The sequence below is a fragment of the Anolis sagrei genome, chromosome 5, assembly GCF_037176765.1.
Source record: "Anolis sagrei isolate rAnoSag1 chromosome 5, rAnoSag1.mat, whole genome shotgun sequence".
NCBI lineage: Eukaryota > Metazoa > Chordata > Lepidosauria > Squamata > Dactyloidae > Anolis > Anolis sagrei.
In genome coordinates this window covers 178,701,985-178,723,305 of record NC_090025.1, presented here as the reverse complement: position 1 = coordinate 178,723,305, position 21,321 = coordinate 178,701,985, and the positions used below count along the sequence as shown (strand labels likewise).

Below are 21,321 nucleotides of genomic sequence, written 5' to 3'. Positions count from 1 at the left end.
ATTTCATTGAGGAGGGAGTGCCATAGCCAAGGAGCCACCACTGAGAAGGCCCTGTCTCCCGTCCCCACCAATCGCACTCGCGAGGGAGGTGGAACCAAGAGCAGGGCCTCACCAGATGATCTTAATGGGATTATGTATGATGATGTTATGCTTTGAGAAATTAAAACCCTGATGGCTAGAAAACCGAGCTACCCACTAGATATTCAAATATGGTTGGTGGTGTTTTGTTCTTCTCACTGAGTGTATGTTGGGGGGAGGGGGGGGGGAAGAGACAAAACAGAGAAAGAAAAAAGACATGAGAAGGCGTTTTGTGCAAAGACTCTCCTCAAAACTGGAGCCAGATATTATTACTTTTTTTTAGCAAATGAAGTGCCTTTTGTTTTGACTACTCCATTTGATCCAAGCAAAGCTCCTACTCCCCTAAACTGAGTGTGATCAATCCCTGAGTCCTGTTCAAAACAGGTAATATAGAGCCATCATTGTAAAAATTGTCCTCAGTTCAAGTGCTAGATGAAGATTTTAAACTGAATTTCTTTTGAGGACTAAAATAATAAACAGTTTAGCTATAATGAGGAAAATTTTCAACCATAAAACGGGCTTATGGCTGAACTCTTTGATAATCTTTGTAAAAACTTTATAAATTCCATACATTATAAATTCTAACATGAAACAAAACAGTATTTCTTTTCACCACAGAAACTGTATTTGAGCCCCCACATACACACAGTATTTTTATACTATACAGTTCAAGGTTAGCCAGTAAAGCTGTTATAACAAGGGAGTTGCTACTCCTTGTTAGTGGCTCTGATTTACTGTCTGGATGCAGCTCTTTAGGCAAGCTGAAGTACCTTAACACTTTTAAGACCAATTGCATGAGAGCAATCTAAACAGGATGTAACTTAGGTATGTGTCAACACGGCCAAATCAAACATCTCCATGAACAAGTGTATTTGGCACACATGCTTCAACAGTGAAAATCCACTTCTGACTACTGGGTCCAACCAAATGAAAACTGATCCCGCTAGGTGAAATCACTTTAGCTCCTTTAGCTATACTGCTATCTTGTTTTGTACATTTGACAAAAACAAACAATAAAAATGCAACAGTCATTATGTCAGGCCTGCAAGCTGAAGATGGCATATCTACCGCCATTTTCACAGCATGCCTAAGATTTGTCAAGTGACTGCTATGATTTTTTAAAAAACATTTGTTTTATGAAAACAGAATGCTCGTTAAAGGTTTAAAATGTCATTATTATAAAAACAATTGTGCGGCTATTGTGGGGCTGCCTCCTGCAGAATTCTGGGGCTTGTAGTTTAGGGAAGCGGAGTCCTTCCCTGGCTGAGGATTCCAAAGGCTCCAGTGGGACAGAATGCCTTGGAAGGTGGTAGACTCTTGAGACTCCTGTTAGAGAATTTTAAATAGAAGTTAGATATCTGGCTGCTGGTCTGAAATGCTTTTAGCCAAAGGTTCTGGAATGGCAGGAGGTTAGGCTATAGATGGCCCTTCCAACTCTATGAATCTATGATTTTTAATTCCGTCTCCACACTTATTATGGTGTTAATGTATTAATATCAAGTGGTATTCTGTCTTCATCTTTCTCAGCATAACCAATACCTCAGCTTCCATATTCTTAATTTGGAAAAATGTTGAGTATTTGAAACACTAAGAGTGAGACAATTAGTTTAACAGAATTCATATTCTTGATTACAAGATATGAATTAAAATTTCATTCATTTATTTTATTTCGTGTCAAAAGCATTGCATAAATAAATTAGTATAAAACTGATAAAATAAAGGGAGCACAAGCAGCTAAATAATTTTAGATCAAAAACGGGCAATAGCGACTGTATTTCTGTAGTTTAAAACAGTTCTTCCTCTGTGCATGAGCAGGGCATTGTGGGCAAGCACACAGATGCTGAGTTGTTTGTTCTGCTTCACAATCTGGCAAGGTGGAGGATTCTTCCAAGTCGTGCCATTTTGCCAGGTTTTCTTTTGATCTGCCAACACCTCTTCTGAGTCTGTTCAGGGACTTCAAAGTTGGCCATTCTTGATTTGCCCCTGGAGGAAGACCATAGTAAGGGGCCATCCAGTTGGAATTGCATGATTTTTCTGCCCACAGGGATATTCTTACTGTTGCTGGAGAAACATTAAAAGGGGTGATGGTTCTCAAGAAACTTTTCTTTAATTTAAGTCTACTGGGAGGAGGCTGATAGCCATACAGTGGGTGGCTTTCTCAGTGTTAAATCTTATTTCTCTCACAACTGTCAGCAACTTCCCATCACACATCTGGAAGGGGGGGGGGTTATGTCATGCCTAAACTGTTAGTGATCTTATAATAACCGAGGTATATGTATGCATGCATGCATCCATGTTGTTTGATATTTTATCATTTTATTATTTATAGCCGAAATTGCAGTCATTGAAAAGCACTATTTCTGGGATAGTGTTAAACGATATGAAAGCGCTTTCAGTGAAAACAGATGCAAGAAATTAATTAATAGTAGTTGTCAACAACAAATGCTTGATGAAAAGCACTAGATTTGCAGATTTGGAAAGATGCTGAATATTTGAAACTGAGAATAAGACAATTAAACACTTGAATATTTACAGGAATGAGTGATTTTAATGTCAGAACTTATAGAAATTATAAAAAAACATTTTGATATTGGCAATATTATTCTTGAGTTTGATAACCACAAATTAGATGAAACTGAACTTCATGTTACAAGCTGCAGTTTTATTTTATCCCCTCCCCTCTTTTTTTAGTACTGTATTATTATTATTATTATTATTATTATTATTATTATTATTATTATTATTATCAATGTACAACTACATGAAAGACAATGGCAGACACTATGTTAGGCTATTACTACTAGACAAATCAAATGAGGTCACCTAAACTGCTGCAACTTTTCTCTAGAACACTGATGTCAAACTTGTAGCCATCCAGGGTTTTGGACTTCAGTTTCCAGAATCCCTGGTCACTGGACAAGTGGGCTAGGTCTTTTAGAAGTAGGATTCTGAAACATCTGGGGGGGAGGGCAAGTTTGACTCCTCTGCTCTATTGCTATTTAAAAGTCATAATTTTCAAAAACAAGGCACCTTTACAAACTATGAACTAGTTGCAGGAATGTTGGGGGATTCTCTAATTAAAAACTCTGAATACATACCACAAGACATTTTAGATCTGGCTTTGGGGAATCCTAGCTAAAGGCCTATAGGGGGCAAGACCATGTGCTGCTTACATTTCTACCATTCCTGCTGCAGAATGACATGAATAAATCATTGGGCTGAGGTCAGAGCAGCCTGCCCATAAAGTGATTCATGAACCCAGCAGCACCATCCCTCAGGACTATGTACTTTATTACAGTAAACCTCAGAACAAGATACAATTTCCTGTCTGAATGAACAGGTTTTAAATCAGGACACCTGGACAGCCCTGCAACTACTTAGTGAAACAATAGACCTCAGCCCCACCAGGGGTCCTTGTTACTAGCCTGCATTTAACCCAAAGTTACTGAATTTCAAAATACTAGATTTGCTTGGCTATCTCTTCAAAAATAAAAAAAAACATACTGTAATTAACTAACCAAATACTGTGGTCAAACTATTTCAATTGTGAAAATGATTAAAATCAGGACTACCTTTAACACGTGAAACAATTTAATGTGAAAATATTGCAATGTATTACAAATCCCCATTTCTTAAGAAACAAGAAGGAAAACTGTGCAAGGATTATTTATGAAGTCATCAACTGCACAAAATTCTTGTTGTTAACTGCTGTCAAGTCGACTTCAACTTTTATAGTGATCCGATGAATGAGAAACTTCCAAGTCAACCTATCATCAAGAGCACTGCTCGGGTCTTGCAGACTTAACTGCGTCTATCCATCTAGAATGTAGTATATTAAGCATTTCCAATCTGTGGTCCATTCTTTCTTCCTCCCATATTTCTTGACAAATTTTAGCAGTTTTATTGGTATGTCATTGGTGCCTGGCAATCTATTTCTCTCGTAAGTGCTCTGAGTGCAGCTTCCAATTCAGCGTCTAAAATTAGACATACAACTTCATATGATTCTTTCTTGAATGAATATGCTACCATTTCACATCTTTTATATAGTTCTTCACGTATTGTTTCCTTCATCATTTTATTTGGTCATATAATGTACACTCAGATTATTCACAAAGTATCTCCATTGTTGATTTAGACTTCCCTTTGATTTCTCGGATCTTGTATAAGAAATCTCTTGTTCTTCCTTTTTTGTTGTCATCTCTATTTTTCTGGGTGATTAGAGTAGTTCTCATTGTATCTGCACACAAATCATTAAACAAATGCATGTAGGGTTCTGACTTTATTCCTGTTACCTTTAACTTTTGCTGCTTGTCTGTTATTAACTGCTTGAAGTGTTTCATTTTTAATCCATTGCGGCTTCTCTTTCCTTTTATCTAAAGTTACTGTCTTTTTGCATTTGCTCTTGATGATGTGCCTGACTTCAAATTAGAGGTTGTCTGGCTCCTGGTCAATTAGGCTTAATACTGTAAATCAAAATTTCACGTTATCTCTAAATTGTGAGGGATGTTCTTCTGGTTATATTTTGACATGATGGTTGGTTTTGTGTTCTTCTTTAGTTTTACTCTAATGTTTGAAATAGTAGTTCATAGTCTGTGCCACAATCTCTTCCTGGTCTTCCTGCAGAGAAAATGAAAGCATCTCTGTTTCCAATTATTAAGTCTATTTTATTTCTATATTAGCCATCTGATGATATCCATGTATAACATTGCTTCTTGGGTTGCCTTAAGGTTCTTGTGAAGGATAAATTTTGGCCTAACCAAATTCCCAGTCAGTTGATCTCTTGCTTCATTTCTCACATTTTCTTGAGATCTTTGAGTCAGCTTTGCTTCCTATTTTTTGCATTCTAATTGCCTATGATTAACAAGTTTTATTCTGATGTGTGATCAAACTCTTCCTAGATTCCAGTATAGAAACTTTCCATTCCTTTTTTCTTCTTCTGCCTTTGCACTTGGAACACAAACCTGAATTAAAGTTATAATAGTTTTTAATGAAGTTTTACCATTTTTCCATGTCAGGAGCCACTTGAACAAATGGTAGCGCAAAGGGATAAAGTAAACCCTTGCGCCGGCAGGACTGCTGATTGAAAAGTTGGCGGTTTGAATCTGTGGAGCAGGCTGAGCTCCCATCTGTCCGCTCCAGCTTTTCACGAGGAGACATTAGAGAAGCCTCCTACAGGATGGTAAAACATCTGGGTGTCCCCTGGGCAATGTCCTTGCAGACGGCCAATTCTCTCAGAGCAGAAGCAAATGTTTTACCATGCAATGTTATGATTATTACAGATTTGTGTATTAATTTTTTGTATTTGAATGTGATGTTGGTTATTGAACAGCATTGAATTGTGTCATATGTTAGCTGCTCTGAGTCCCTTGATGAGGGAGAGATGGCAGAATACAAAACGAAGTAAGTAAATAAATAAATTATAAGCAATGGGTTTTCCATTAAGTCTTACTGATACGATTTGTTTAGATTTTGCCTTATATCTTTTGACTCTTATTGTTATAGCTCATAATTTCTTCTTAGGTTGTCATTTCCTGAGATCCTACCAGTAACACTGCTGCCATCAAGACAGCCTCTTGCCTCACAGGGGCACACAATCCCACCACCATGGAAAGGTAGTTCCACTGGTGGGAATTACACACAATGGGCATGTGGAATCATATTTAACTTATGATTTTCCCTTTTCAAGACAACATCTACTTTAGGCATATAGTACCTGTTTTACATCTTCATATCTTGATACATCTATATACAACTATTACTGGCTTATTAAGAGTCTTCAATATGTGCCATTTAAACCACACAGAATTCCCAATATGTAGTATTCTCCTCTTTCGAATCCATTTATATTCATAGAATCATAGAGTTAGAAGAGATCTCATGGGCCATCCAGTCCAACCTCCTGCCAAGAAGCAGGAATATTGCATTCAAAGCACCCCTGACAGAGGCCATCTAACCTCTGTTTAAAAACCTCCAAAGAAGGAGCCTTGCCGCAGAGAGTTCCACTGCTGAACAGCTCTCACAGTCAGGAAGTTCTTCCTCATGTTCAGATGGAATCTCCTTTCTTGTAGTTTGAAGCCATTGTTCCACGTCCTAGTCTCCAGGGAAGCAGAAAGCTTGTCCCTATTGAAGCTTGTCCCTATTTTACTGAGTGTGTGCATATGAGAGAGAGGCAGAAGTAGTATATAATGGGGCGGGGGCAAAACGTTTCACAATACAAAGCCCTCTGCTATAGGTCCACATTACCCAAGGGTGTTAAATGCTACAGCAACAGGTTCATGTTCTCCATCTTCTCTTTCAAAGTTTGGTAGCATTCTAAAAAATATATGTTTTCGGTAATGTAGCAGACAAAGTTGACCACAAACCCTGCCTACAGGACTAATGGCAATGGTAGTTCCAGAGCTAGAAAGTTCCTCAGAGAGATGACTGACTTTGCATCTGACTGCAAAAACAACAGTATTCTCAAAGACTGATGAAAGTCTCTTCCATCCTCAAGACAGAGACAGAGGCCAATGCATGCTCAAAGCAGAGGTCATGCTGAGGGGAGAAAACTAATAACTGCCTGACAAGAACAGACATCCTTTCACAGGGAAGTCAGTCATTCACATTTTCTGTCCAGGGAAACATCACTGTACGAAGATTGTGGGGTTAGCTTAAAAACAGAGCAATTAATTCTTTAAAGCAAGAAAAAAAAATGTTCAGAGAGGTAGTAACTGATCTTATCAGAAAAAAAATGATGAGTACTACTCTTTAAAACAAAGTCAGGAAAGATTTGGGAATCCAAGTTTCCCAAAACTATGACTATATTTAAAATATTTTCAAAAAGCATGAGGGAAGTCTAAGAATGCTTTTCATAACACAAACAAAAAAATTCAGACAACTTGAGAAGGACAGAACACTTAGGGAAGAACAGCTTTTATAAAAATTGGCTAAATGCAAAAGTGAAACAAACAAACAACTAAATAACCTCCCATAGAAATATCAACTCAACAGTCTTATTAGATCAGAACATGGGTCTAACTCAGGCATGGGCAAACTAAGGCCCAGGGGCCTCATGCAGCCCCCTGGGCACTTACCTCAGGCCCTCCTCATTTTCCCAGTCCTCTCAGGAAAAGGACACAGTGGCCTGTTGTATACTTATGCAGAAAAGATGGAGGAAGAAGGCACGCAGCAGCTGAGAGCCCTCTGGAGCGTTCTCAGCCACCACGTGTCTCGTTTTCCTCTGGGTATACGGATGGGGCGAGCAGCCCTGCGTCCTCTTGGGAAGATAGGACGTGTTATAAATTTATCATCATCATCATCATCCTCATGCCAGGAGGACAACCTGAGGATGAGCCGGGTGCTGCCCGGCCCCATCCTGGCCCCACCTGCTCACAGGCCCTCTCCCTCCCTGGCCCATCCCACCCAGCACATGCCCTCCATCCTGGCCCAGCCCTCTTGGTTGGGCCCACAATGTGGCCCCATGGCAAAAAAGGTTTGCCCATAACTGGTCTAACTGCTTCATGCAAAAAATACACCCAAAAAGAAAAACAAGGCTTTAGTTATTATTGCAAACATACTTTTCTTCCAGCAACTGTGCAAAGAAAAAGAAACATTCTGAAATCTACAGGGCAGCCAAACAAACAACAGGTTATAACAAAAAGTACAGTGAGAAGCTTTTGCGTATGACTTTTTACAAAGGGTACTATGCATTTTTATTCAAAAAGGCCTTTGAAATGCAAACAAATGGGGTGCAGAGCCCCCTCCCCTTCCTGTCTCATTTTTTAACTGTTGTGTTTGTAGGTAGTAATGTATATTAAGATTTTCTTTTCAAACAGTATTTTATTATTGTTAGTTTGCTTTAATGTCATTTCTTGAGGAAAATTTGGGTATTAATTTTATAAATAGATAAATAATAAGTAAGAAAAGGAAAATACCTGCAATAAAGAGCATGGACTTAGTTTTAAAGAAGAACTCTTTTAAAGGAGAACTAGAAGTCTCTAGGTAGCACGAGGGCTTCCTGAATGTGATTGGTATCTGCAAAACCTGTTTTAAATAACAAAAACTGTGTTGAAAATACTTGCACTGCTGAATTTCAGACTCAACAGTTCAGGAGACTATATTGTTCTAACCTCACCACTGCAACAATATATTTTGCTCATCTCTGCTGTATACAGAGAATATAGATTGTCTGTTATTCTGAGAAAAGGAGTCTTCTAAGAAAGAGCGAGAGTTCAAGAGCTCAAACACTAGTTAACAGGAAATGGTTCCAAACACAATTTCTACCCAAAACCTGTTTGCACAATTCTGCACCAACCTCATGGTGACTATTCATAAGTGATCCCCAAAAGGGCTGTAAAATTTGCCTTAAGCCCAGGTGCTGTAATTGCTATCTGTCAAAATAGAGCTGTTTTCTCAGTAAACATTTCAAAGCGCCCAGTGCTAGGTTGATTGGTTTGAGGATGGGTGGGTGATGGGAGTGGTGAATGAGGGATAGAATAAGACTGATGGCCTGTAGACACTGAGCTTTTATTTAGTTAAAGCACCCCCAAGAGACTCTAACTCTACAGTTTAGAGAGAATTCTTGCCTTTTCCTTTTTTTGTAGAATGAAGCAACAGGAAAGAATTGTTACAAATAGTGTCAGTATTCCTGACATGGGAAACGTAAAACAGTTCAGGAACCAAGAACAGATAAACAAAATGTACCAAGTAGAATAACTGATCCTGCTGTAACCCTCAAAATGAGGTAATTCCTCATAGCCCAAAGACTTTCCCCACCATCCAAAAGAGGAATTTTTCAGTTAATCCACCCTTTAAGTCTATCACGTATTGGCCCTCAAGTTGTGTTCTAATTGTACGCTTCTTATAAGAGTTTCTATTTCGTCAGGAGTTAGTAAATGTACGCGGTGACTAACTTGAATGTGACATTCATGTCAGATCACAAATTTGGCAGTTTTTACCCCCGCCCTGGCAGAGGCCTTCCCATGCTGGAGAGTTATCCAGTGCAGCTCTCCAGGGCCCAAATTCTGTCCCGTGGCAACAGCTAACGTTTTCTATACCCACTTGTCTGACCACCAGCCATCCACCACTTAAATGAACCTTTACAGGAAGACTGCTGCAAATGCAGAAGTGAAAACAGCTCGTTCCCATAGTATAGCGAGTTCAATCAACCAGATATAGTAATACTGCTGGGATTAATACTGATCATAATTTCAACATGAGGCAGTAGAGTGATACTGCAGCAAAGAAGACAAATGTTATTTTAACTTGTGTTAAGCATAATGTCCATATTGCCACTATATTCTGCACTAGTCAGGTCTCCTCTGGAGCACTATATTAAGTCCTGGTCACCTCCCTGGAAAGGAAGGGGAGCATAACCTAGAACTGAATTTAGAGCTGCAGCCATCCATGACAGTTCTGACTATTTTAATACTTCAGTAGCAAAATCTCATTAACACACCAATTTAATCTCAGACTACAGCTATTCCAACCATCTTTACCAAGTTTTAAACTCATGTAGATCTGCCATAGTTTGCTTTGTATGACCGTCTTTGCTAAGACTTCAATGAACGACAGAATGTGCATAAGTTTCTAATCTCATCTTTGTGGCCTCTGCACATCTTAGTCTGATATTGCATCTTGGCTTGGAAAATGTAAAGAAAAGGATTCTAAAACAGGAGTTGGCATCTGGTGGTGAAGGAGCCCATTCCTGTTGCCCAAGGTCTGCAAGGTCTGATCTCTGAATACAACCTTGAACTTGTCTTGTATGCACCTTTTTTCTAATTCTTTGACACAAAGGGCTCCCCAAAGTGTGGACAGCACAAGAGGCTCTGTTGGGATGAAGTAAAACAAGGAATATGTCAATGAGCAATTGAGGTATATTTTAAGAAAAGTCAATTGAATATTCTATTTCTGTGTAAACTATGGGAGAGAAGAGTTTAAACAGTTTTTGTCTAGTGCACTGCTTCTTAAACTGTGGGTCCCAACCCCAAATGGCTGAATGTTGGGGTCATGAAAAATTTGGCAATAGTAAAAAGTTTCTGAACGCCATCCATTTACACAAATCTGTTAGCAACAACATGCTGTGTTTATAGTGAATTCTGGAGAAAATGCTTCAGCTGTACTTCACAAAAAGAAAAACCAGCCTCTTTAACAAGCCTTGCAAGTGCTGCTTTATTAAAAAATAATAAAAAGTTTGATTTTTATACCTATTTCATATAACTATCTATTTGGGGTCATGCAAAAATTTATTGGGTGGAAAGAGATCACGAGTGGAAAAAAGTTTTTAAGTCCCAGCCTAGTGACCAAATCTAATAGATCTTGATTTTCAATTTTGAATATAACTACTAATGGTGTTCTTTTAGAGTACATGAATTCTATGTCTATCATGGTTACATTTTCCATTTTTAAAGAAATATGACACAGTTGATCAATTTTAGATTTAATGGGTCAACTCAAACATATTCTTTTACAAAAATAAATTAAATAAACATTGACACTCATTTAAATTCGAAGCTGATATAACAAATACGCCAACAGTTAAAATTCTGAGTTTTCACATGTGACATATAATTTAAGATTTGATTTAATTTAAGATTTAATATAATTTAAGATAAGATTTGATTCATTGACTCTTTATATCTACTGATTTACAACTACAAATTCCACCATCCATGGCTTGAAACTATTTTCCCCCAAAAAGATGATCTCACATACACATACCAGTTCATAACCACGATATCTACCTCAATATGCATTCTTTATATTATGAGCTTCAGATTGGTATCTCGCCAATTAAAATTGGTGTTAAATCTATTTTATTTTATCTATTTATTTAAAGCACTTCACTGTCAGCCAAAAAGGCTTCTGGAGAGGCTTGCATATAGCAAACAAAAACATGACAGTATCTACCCAAAGGCTTATTTTCTTAATCAGACAACTACAAATCTAAAATAACACTTTAAACAAAGAAACTATAATTTGGAATTATTACAGAACTCAACGTCAGATTTTGCAGTTCTTGCTCCACTGAGACCTTATCAGATCAAGACTGTCTCTAACCTTTACGAGCCACTTCTCTATAGTAGGGATGCTGCCAACTATTTTATGGGCCCCTAATGAAAAACTTTAGAGCCCAATTATTGCCACTATTAAAAACAGAGTTCTGTGTAAATAAACACAATATTAAGCTTATTCTGAATTATCTTATTAATAGTAGCTATTCCACTGCTCAGATGAGGCAGAAGTTAAAGGAGTCTTATTTCTGCTGAAATGTTAATGGTTTAATGTTTCAGCATGAAAAAGAAAAAACACATTGACCTGAATGGACATAATTTTGAGGGTTTTTAAAAACAAGTTTCCATTTCAGTATTGCAAGTTTTCATTACTTTCCCCTTACAGATAGATTAACACTAACAGACCTTTCCTAACCAGCTTTGAAATCAGGATTGCTTTAAAACTGGAGAAGGAACTTAAGGAGCACTAATTCCAATTAGCAGCAGTGCAGAAACAGTGCTATACTCATAGGAAGGAAGGGGCAATTTGTGGTTCATAAGGATGAGGATAACCAGCGGTACCTTGTCTGGTAATTCTCCATTCTACCCCTGTGATATATCTTGTCCTTTCCTCAATACTAAAAAGCACTGGAGAAAGAACAATTTGTATTAACATCACTGTGGAGAGACCAGAGGGCCTCTTCCTCATGGCCAATGAATCTATGAAGCTTACCTTGTTTGATAAGTATTTTAAAATAAAGTACTTAAGCAGTCTGTATTTCTTTTACAGTGGCCATTCACTTTTGTGCGGAGAAACCTGAAGGGCACCGAGTCTGAACTCCAAGTTTTATATGTTGCTAATGAGTTGTTCAATAAACAGCTGAAGCTAACTGGTGGTCTGAGGAAAAAATACACTAACTACTACAAGTCACAAAATAGTAAAATAGGTGGAGATTTTTTAATTTCTGGCAGCTGGTTTCATTGACTTTATTCACTTAAATCACAGCATTTTGAACCTCAGGTTTCATTCTTACATTTAAAGCATTTTAAGAAGAAAAGCAACATATTATTCCCCTTTCCTCCAAAAAGCTATATACAAATGCAATAGTTATTTAGCTCACTTCCATGTCTTAAATGTCTGAACACTGTTCCTCTGAGACTCTAGTACATCATCACAAGGAGTTTACTTCAGCAGAGTCCTAATCATTGTTGGAGGTCTTTGGAAAAAGTCCAGGTGACATAACAGTATTTTTATTTCCCACTGCCTCATTTAGCTTGGTGGGAGAATAAACAGTTTTTGTTACTGACAGATCAGGACAGATTGAGCATTGCAAAGCTACAGAGATTCTCTGCTGCAAATGTGTAAAATCCAAATATGCAGAACATATGAGGGACAAGGAGAAGCTGAATCCCACCCACTAACGATAGCTTCAGCTATGGTACTTGGATACATTGATATGTGAAAGAAAAATTGTCAACAGGGATAAGGAAAGTTATAATGGCTGATCATAATTGCCAGGAAAAAGAAATGAAGCCTTTGGAAACAGACTGCACTAGCCAAAGGCTTGATTCCTAATATATAGTCTCATGAAAAATTACTGGGACCAAAGGTCCCATATGAATTCCTAGGAATGACCACTTGGCAAATTACACCCAAAAGCTAAATAACAATGGGAAAGAAATATGTAATGCCCCCTAGCTTTGGCATTTTTTCCTATATAAATCCATCTGAGGTTTTGACCTAGCTATTTTCTGGGAGAGCCACAGTTTTTCCAGGTTACGTAAACTATTACATATTGAGACTTAACACAAGATTGTAATCGCTTTTTTGTGTTGTTTTACTAGCATTTATTTGCAATAGATCACATGTCTGTTGGACCTTTTGGTTGGAGGAATCTCACCAAATTTTAGGAACCATACAGGTAACAAATCCACATTTGTCAATAAGTGAAGTTTCATATCTATATCTATCTATCTATCTATCTATCTATCTATCTATCTATCTATATGTAATTGGAATTCCTGCAACTGTTGAAATTGTCTGCAAGTACATGTGCACACGCAAATAGACAAAACAAAGCATGCCCACTCACACAATCCTGCACCTTCAACAGGCAATTAACCCAAGATGGAACTGAATGTTTACTAAATAGAAACTTAGACAGACTGAAATGGTTAATTATATTGGCAACTCTGACCAAACTTCCCTCTCACGCATAGTTATAAAAAAAGAAAGAAAAGCGATTTCTGGGCAGATAATTACTTGGCATTCTCTAACCTATAATCAAGTTTAAAAACAGCACACGTTGGTTTCCTTGAAATATTTCACGGGAAGCAAAATATGAAGGGGCTTTGAAAGCTTGGTAATAGTCATTAAAAAAAAACCCTCTTGGAGTGCTGACAAATACTTTTAATTAAGAGTCATCTGTTTTTCTTTAATTCTTCTTAAATATGTTAACAGTTCTTTTTACTTTCCCAAGGCATGCCTCACAGGCGGTGTATCTACCTTGCATTTAGAAGTCAAAGGAACTCTATGTTGGATAGATACAACTTTATTTGTCCAAGGTTTACGCTGGATTTAAAACAATTTAAAGATGAAAACTACTTTCTTTAAATATGTGTATTTATAAGTGATAAATAGTATTTATTATTCTTGTGAATTTTCTTTTTGCCATTTGTAAACAAATACAATTAAGATATTCCATGTGCTTCTATTTTTAACATAAGGGTGGTATCAACAAAATCTCAGTTTCAGAAGACTTGCCAGGCAATTATAATACTGTACAATGAAACAATATGGAAATCATTCATATGGAAATGAACACTCACAAAAGACAATCATGAAACATAGAGTAAGAGAAGAGAAAGTGCTGGATATTAACACTGTAAATATTAAATAAGACAAAAAACTGTAATGAAGAAATTCTGGACACACAATTAAATGTAGGGATTATTTAATTGCCGTTTCTAAATAAATAACTAAATTATAAGGATCAAAATACTATGCTACCTATTTGAGTAGATACAAATTTTATCTGTGACCATGAAATAACAAAGTCAAAGTTTCACTTCAGAATCTGGTATTTAGAGGCAGACTGTAAAATGTGTTACGGCTAATGTTTGGGCTTAGAAAGCCCAGGCCCAAATCCCTGTTGAGCCATAAAATTACTGGGTGGCCTTCAACAACCAACCATGCCTCACTCCAAACAATTTCCCCAAGTTGTTATGAACATAAAATGGAATAACCTCTTGGAGGCCACCAGAACTAATAGAAGGATGTAGAGAATACAAAAAAGTGTACATAAACATTATATATATTTCAAATTTTAAGCCTAAAAAAGAAAAAAGTGAAGGAAGCTTATACAATGTGACAGAAAAAAAATGCTTTTAAATTCTTCCAGAAAATTAAGATGACATTACACTAAAATATTCTGCTCTCGCACCTGAGGTAACATTCTCCACCTAGCATTTATAAACACATGTATACACTGATCTCACTTCTCTCATTGTTTCTACTTGACTAGACTATCTAGTATCTCCAGCTGATAGATTCCAAAACAGTACATCTTTCCCTCTCCTTCTCCTCTCTCTCATAAACAAGATTATGTATTTCCTTAAGTACTGTTGGCAGTACATTTCTGATGTGCATCCAGGAAAGTATACCTGTTAATTATGCTGCTGTTAAAGTGGGGGATTCTTGGCAACTCTTGGAGTGAGACTTGCTCAGTGTCTGGGTTGCTTAACTACCTAGCCAAAGGGGCAGAATTTTTCATTCATTATCACCTCATCAGCATTTCTGTCAATTGCTAATGGTTTGACAGGGGAAAAAAAAAACTAACCTACAGCACTAATTCCTGGCTTTTCTGTCTCCTCAAGCAACAGAAAATCCAGAACAGATGGACACTCTTTAACTCTCTACACCCAACTGCCTCGTTGATCCATCTAATCACACTTAGTGTGAAAGAGCCAAGGTACACTGGACATCCATTATGGACATAACCTTTAACTACAGCATCAATAACTGTGCAATAATGAAATGCTGTAGGGCCTCAGGTCACAGTTGGGTACGTCATCCTTTATGTTTTTCACCTAGTATTTCTACCATTGTAGCCAGCATAATCAATGGTGATTATGGAAAAGTCACATCTGGAAGGCCACAGTTGTCCAGCCCTGGTTTAAACACTGCTTTTTCCCCTTGCCTCTGGGAAAATCCTAGATTTATTCTGGGCTAGTTCTCCTTTTCTTCATGCTGAATGTAACTGGATGTTTTATGTATATAATGCTTTGTACCCTTCCTCTTCTTCTGTTTGATTCTGTGTAGACTATAGGTTACATTACACAACCTTCAACATTTCACAGACGAAAACTGGGACATGTGTGCCAAAGCAACATCAGTGTGTGGTCAAGATGGTAAAAGTTGTTAAAAGAAGTCAAAGACCTAAATTAGGAAATGCTGTAGCCTATTGTGAAAGGTAAGATTTTATCTCCTGCACCAACTGTAGTAAGCTGAGGGCAAATGAGAAAGTGGAAAGAGGAGAGAAAATTGGGACATGTTGAAGACAGCTGAAAAAAATGGGGTGCTAAAAGATTTACCAGGACTGTCCGCCGTGCCATCATTAAAATCATATAAATGGAAGAAGCCTTGTGGATCACATGGTCCACCCCCCTGTAGAATCAAAGTAGGACCTCTTGCTAAAATATCCCCATCAAGGTAGTTGCCTAGCCTCTTTTTTGAAGACATACTGAGAAGCAGCTCCACTGCTAGTCTGTTTCTGGCCACAATTCAAAGTGCTGGTTATGACGTTTAAAACCCTAGGTGGTTCAGGTCCAGGCTATTTGGTTGACCGCATTTCCTTGTATGATTCTGCTTGGACCCTGAGATATTCTGGAAAGGCCCTTCTCTCAGCCCCACCTCAATCTCAAGCTTGATTAGTGGGAACAAGAGAGAGAAGGTCTTGGTGACTGACTCTAGAACTCCCTGCCCAGGGAAAGCCAGAATGTCTCCCTCCCTTCTGGGGGCAGGGTAAAACCTCTTTATTCAGACAGGCTTTTAAGTCCTAGTCAGGGAGCACAGTAATCTTTTATGGGTTTATGCTTTTATGGCTTTAACCTGAATTGTTTTTAATATTCATGTTATTTAATATTGTTTTAATATTTGTTTGCATGTATATTTTAAGTTGTGTTGTAATGCTTTTAATTGTGAGCTGCTTTGAGTCTCCGTATGGAGAGAAAAAGCGGGAGATATTTAAACATAACAACAACAACAACAAATGTATTTGCCTCCAAGTCCATACTGTCTGAATAAGGATCTCTTCAAAGTGACAAAGGAATTACTTTTTTTGGCTGTGAGTTTTGGTGTGCTTCCAGATTATTTATTTATTTATTTATTATTACTCTTATAGCAGTAGCAGTCTGATTATTACTCAGGATTAATAAAATTATCTTTTAATATTTAACCAATAGTTTAGAATAGTTTCCCAGCATGAATATTTGTTCACAGATAACTTACTCAAACTCAAGCACAGCTTTTTCCAAAAGCCGTATGACATATAGAAGGAACACAGAGCAGTGACATGCTGGAAAAACCCTAGGAATTTATTAATGCAGTTGACCGTCTGAATGATATTAAACATATTAACACAGGAAATGTCAGAAATCCATTTAAAAATAAGGATTGCTGCCAACACCCATCAGGAGTGGAATTCAACTCAAATACAGTGGGTCAATTTCAAATTTGTTCCACAAATTTCTGGCAGCTTCAATAAAATTTGCAATACTTTTGTTGACCTTGCTACATATTAATAAAGGTTTTTAGTGTTTTCCACACAGTAAAGAACATTCTGTTCTCACAATACTATATTCTTGTCAAATTCTATGATAGTTCTGCTTAATATGAAGTGGAAAGTAAAATAATGTGACTACAAAATTCCTGGATGACTGAGTGGTTACACTACTTTATGTGTACCAATTCTATAACAATGTACAGGAGTGTTAATACATCATCCAGTATGCCCGGGGGGGGGGGGGGAGGGGGGGAGCACATTATTTCATGGTAAGAGACTAAACTAAAGGTATTCCATGCACATATTTATACAGCAATCCATTGACTAAGAATTAGAAATGCAAATTGTTTATCAGTTTTGTCCTATTTACAGTATTTTGGCATCAACTGCAACAGACCAAACTGCTTTGGAAGCATGTTAACTTACACATTTTCATTTCCCACACTGAGAACATGTTACTTATGCAATCCTTGTTCGTAAGCTTCCAGACCACTAAATAAATTGAGTGGTCAGAGAACTATTACACCCTGTCTCTTAGATGGGGGACCCTGACCATTTGACAGCTCGTTGCGAAGAATTTGCAGGATTTTTGCAGATAAAGTTGCTCAGATCCATTCCGACTTAGACACCAGTGTTAATGCAGGTTCCATTGATGTAACCTGGCCTCCTGCTTGTCCTATTTTATGGGATTCCTTTCAATCTGTCTCACCTGAGGATGTGGACAAGATCTTGGGAGAAATGTGGGTGACTACTTGCATCCTTGACTCTTGCCCATTCTGACTGATTAGGCAAGCCAGAGGAGCTCTCGCAGAGTGGGTGAAAGTGCTTGTGAATGCCTCCTTAGTTCAAGGCAAAATTCCAACTAGCCTTAAGGAAGCAGTAGTAGAACCCCTACTGAAAAGATCGGCACTGGATCCCACTCAATTAAATACCTATCAGCCTGTCTCAAATCTCCCCCTTTTGGGCAAGATCATAGAGAAAGTGGTGGCCTCTCAGCTCCAAAGTATCTTGGAAGAAACTAATCTGGATCCATTTCATTCTGGTTTCAGACCTGGTTACGGAACTGAAACAGTATTGGTTGCCTTGACAGATGATATACGAAGAGAGCTAGATGGGAGAGTGTGTCCCTGCTGGTTCTGCTGGTTCTCCTGGATCTCTCAGTGGCTTTCGATGCCATTGATCATGGTATCTTTCTGGGTCATCTTGCTAGAATGGGATTGGGAGGCACTGTTTTGCACTAATTCATTCCTGGAGGACCAAACCCAGAAGGAGGTGTTGCGTGACTCCTGTTCAACCACCTGGCCTGTGGAATCCCTCAGGGATCCATTTTGTCACCCATGCTATTTAACATCTACATGAAACCATTAGGAGAGTTCATCCGGAGTTTTGGACGTCGGTGTCAAATTTATGCAAATGACACCCAACTCTATTACTTCTTTCCACCAAAAGTCCAGGATGCTGTTCTGGTCCTGAACCATTGTAGTAATAGACTGGATGAGGGCAAACAGATTGAAACTAAATCCTGACATGACAGAGGTGCTCCTGGTCAGTTGTAAGGCAGATCAGGGTATAGGAATACAACCTGTGCTGGATGGGGTTACACTCCCCTTGAAGTCATAGGTACACAGCTTGGGAGTTATCCTAGACTCATCACTCACCCTGGAGCATTAGGTGTTGATGGTGGCCGGGAGTGCCTATGCACAATTAAAACCTGTGCGCCAGATCTGGTCATGGTAGTACACGCCCCAGTTACATCTTGACTGGACTGCTGCCACACACTCTACATGGGGCTGCCTTTAAAGAGCACTCAGAAGCTTTAACTGGTTCAAAGATCAGCTGCCAGGTTACTGACTGGAACACCATTTTACCCAATGCTATTGATATCCCCCTGCAACACAAGCAAGGTCTCTTTGATGCTACTTAGATAATTACATTATTATTAACTGACTATTTCTTATCAATGAACTATTTTAGAAAGATTTGCACTGATATGCTGATTAAACCTAACTCCACAGGATGAGAATTACAGTGTTTCAAGTGGTGACAAATGATCCAGGCCAAATATGCTTGCCCACATCCCCACCAGTCAACACAGGCCCTCAATCCTTTCCTGGACTTTGCCTTTCCACAAACATCACAGTTCATGCATGTCCAAGATGTATAAGGTGAGATGACTGAACTAGTGAAGCAGTTCCATTTGTATTTGGAAAGACTTTTGGTCACTTCAGAGAACTCTCAGGAAAGTCATTGCTGTTGTATCTCCCCCTCCCCCCGCTGCTGGTACTCTGTGCTCATTCAGAGGAAGATCTACAAATCACTTTAAACATCTTCACAGAAAGCATATGAAAAGCTTGGCCTCTAACTGAACAAAAAACCAAATTACTGTACCAGCAGGGACCACCCAATCCCTCTGCAATGCCAGCAATAAAGCTTAATGGTGTAAAGTTAGAAAATGTTGACCATTTTTGCTACTTAGGCACCCACCTCTCAACAAAAGTCGACATCAATGCTGAAATACAACAGCAACTGAGCTCTGTGAGTACAACATTTTTTCACTTGAAGCAGAGAGGGTTCGAGGATTGGGACATTCATAGGGATACCAAGATGCTTGTTTATTAAGCTACTGTCCTTCTAATTCTTCTGTATCATCTACAAACGTCACACTCAACTTCTGGAAATATTTAATCAGCATTGCCTCCAAAAAATCCAGCAAATCTCTGAGGAAGATAGGTGGAAAATGCTAGCGTTCTGGAAGAAGCAAAGACCACTAGCCTTGAATTGACATAACATAAAAAAGTGAAATAAACACCAAGAACTGGGAAGCCTTTTTTCACATAAAAAAGTGAAATAAACACCAAGAACTGGGAACATTCTAACTGAACGTTAGCTGTTACCAGCAGTGCTATGGATCTTGAAGAGGGATTAACAAAGGGTATAAGGGAGAAATGTGCCAAAAGGAAGATGCGTCAATCAAACCCATATCCTCCCATCTGAAAATCTATGTCCTCATTGTGAAAGACCATACGGATCCAGAATAGTACTCTATAACCACCTATGAACCCACTGTCAAGACTCTACTCTTGGAAGACAATCATACTCAGCCACGAGTGATTGTCAATGATGATGATGATTTCCCTTCCTGGTGCTCATTAAGAAGGCTTGCCTTTTAGGCATGGCATCTCCTTTTTCTGTTAGAAAGCTGTTGTGCCAATTGTTTAAGGCAGTGATGTCAAACTTATGGCCCTCCAGATGTTTTGCACTTCAGCTCCCAGAATTCCTGGCCATTGGACAAGCTGGCTAGAATTTCTGTGAGTTGGGAGCTCTAAACACTTGACACCTTTGGTTTAAGGGAATGTGAGCATTGTGTCATTTCCGTCAGTCTTTGCCACATTTGCTAAGCTATTCTCCATCCTAACTCCACTATTTTGAAGAAAGAGAGTAAATAATTCATCTCTCTTTCAAAAGTATCCTGGAGTCTAGAAGGGCGGGGAGCATGGAAATGGCAATTTGGAGCACAGGAACAACATGAAGAAGAATTCACACTCCTCCGCCATCTTTTTCAGATCATATGGAGCCAATGGTGCTCATACAGAGAGAGCAAGAGACAGCTGGCATCTGTGTACAAACTCTCCATGGCCAAATTCAGAAACTGTATTTCTTTAAGCAATTCAATGTAAGAGAAATCGAGCTGGTCATGGTTCTGGCCATGAAGTGCTTCACCAGTAGCTTTCTTCCTCTTTAATCCTTCTGTCCCTCCACTAAACCTATTCTCTCCATAGTTACAGCTGGAAGAGGGAGCAGGTGGAGTAAGCAACAGCAGCTATGCTTTACTCCACTGGACTGGAAGTGAGAGTTTTGCACCTGCCAGTTGTTTCATCAGCATATCTTTACAGTTTACCAATGTAGACACTACAAGCACTTCTATCTGCTTCTACTTAAGGGATAAGTCAATTCCTTGTTGTTATTTATTCATTCTGTTGTTTCCAACTCTTTGTGACCTCATGGACCAACCCATGCCAGATCTCCTTGTTGGCTGTGGCAACCCTCAGCTCCTTCAAGGCCAAGCCAGCCACTTCAAGGATAACATCCATCCATCCATCTTGCCCTTGGTCGGCTCCTCTTCCTTTTTCCTTCTTTTTCCCCCAGCATCATTATCTTCTCCAAGCTTTCCTGTCTTCTCAATATGTGGCCAAATTACTTCATCATTGACTCTAATATCTTTCCCTCCATTCGGGCTTTGTTTCCTGGAGTGTGGACTGGTTTGAACTTCTCATGGTCCAAGGCACTCTCAGAATTTTCCTCCAACTCTACAGTTCAAAAGCATCTATATTCCTTCACACAGCCTTCCTTATGGTCCAGCTCTCACATTCATAGGTTACTATGGGGAATACCATTGCTTTAAATATGCGGATCTTTGTTGACAGTGCGACGTCTCTACTCTTAACTACTACTGTATTTTATTGAGATTGGTCATTGCTCTCCTCCCAAGA

The 21,321-nt window shown here is 38.6% G+C and overlaps 1 protein-coding gene across 14 annotated transcripts in view; it reads right to left on the bottom strand.

Moving 5' to 3' along the window:
- ERC1 (ELKS/RAB6-interacting/CAST family member 1) overlaps positions 1–21,321 on the bottom strand; it is a 167,247-nt gene that overhangs the window by 43,971 nt on the left and 101,955 nt on the right. The gene's annotated exons all lie outside the window — the stretch shown is intronic.